The sequence below is a fragment of the Hipposideros armiger genome, unplaced genomic scaffold (genome assembly GCF_001890085.2).
Source record: "Hipposideros armiger isolate ML-2016 unplaced genomic scaffold, ASM189008v1 scaffold_1050, whole genome shotgun sequence".
NCBI classification, from domain to species: domain Eukaryota; kingdom Metazoa; phylum Chordata; class Mammalia; order Chiroptera; family Hipposideridae; genus Hipposideros; species Hipposideros armiger.
In genome coordinates this window covers 532,450-533,382 of record NW_017732400.1, presented here as the reverse complement: position 1 = coordinate 533,382, position 933 = coordinate 532,450, and the positions used below count along the sequence as shown (strand labels likewise).

The 933-nt window shown below is 56.7% G+C and overlaps 1 protein-coding gene across 1 annotated transcript in view; it reads left to right on the top strand.

Annotated features, from left to right (window-relative positions):
* The first annotated feature begins 115 nt into the window (after nt 1-115).
* The window catches only part of POU5F1 (POU class 5 homeobox 1), a 33,827-nt gene continuing 33,009 nt past the window's right edge, over nt 116-933 (top strand). The window contains exon 1 of the mRNA XM_019631789.1: nt 116-383. The gene's annotated coding sequence lies outside the window, so the exon portion shown is untranslated. The remainder of the gene's footprint in view (nt 384-933) is intronic.

Below are 933 nucleotides of genomic sequence, written 5' to 3'. Positions count from 1 at the left end.
GACGGAGACAGAATCCCGTCTCTAACTAGATTTAATCCAATGGGATTCAAGAAAATGGGAAAGTCCCGCCTCTCAAACAGCCGCGGCCCAATGGGAGCCTCTCGGGGCGCCGGGGCGGTCCAGGCCGCACAAGCGGAGAGCTGCACCGTGTTGTCCCCCGGGAGGCAGTCCGGTCGCCGGGTCAGGGCGCGATGCACCCTCACCGCCCGTCATCCCCTCCCCCGTGTTCCGCTGCGGTGCCTGCGGGGAACCGCTCGTTCGGGAAGCCAGGCCAGTGAGTGCGGGAAGCCGAATGTGCGGGGCCCACTCCGCTTTCCAGGTCTGCTGACCGCCTCCTCCGACCCCGCAGCGACAGTCTTGCCCGCCAGGGAAACTGAGGCCAGGTGCGCTACCTACATCGCCGGAGGCGTGATGGAGTCTCTAGCCGGCGCTGAGTTTGGGGGCGCAGGTGGCAACTGTGTAAACCCCTCTCCTTTATTCCAACCTCCCCCTGCCCCGTACTGGGGCCTTTATGAAGCCCTCAGTGAGGGCTTCCAGGAGCCTAGCCAGGGAAGTTGCTTAGTCTGAGAGAAGATAAGGCCGGCTGTGGGGTGTGGGAATCCTCTCTCCAACACCTGAACCTTAAACTTAACCCCTACGCTTAGTCCTGCAGCATGGCAGAAGAGGAACAGAGAAAAAAGATTGTCTCTAATTTTTGCAACCCCCCCCCACACACACACACACTTACTAATTGACTATTTCGTGCTTGGTGCGAGGGATACAAAGATGAATAAAATCTGAATTTTTTGTTTTTTAAAATTTTATTGGGGAATTGGGGGAGGGGAACAGCATTGGGGAATCGGGGAATGGGAACAGACAAGTTGCTGTCCTTTTGTTCTTCAGTCTAGTTGTGGAGGATGTCGCTTCACTGGCCCATGTTGGTATTATCATTGC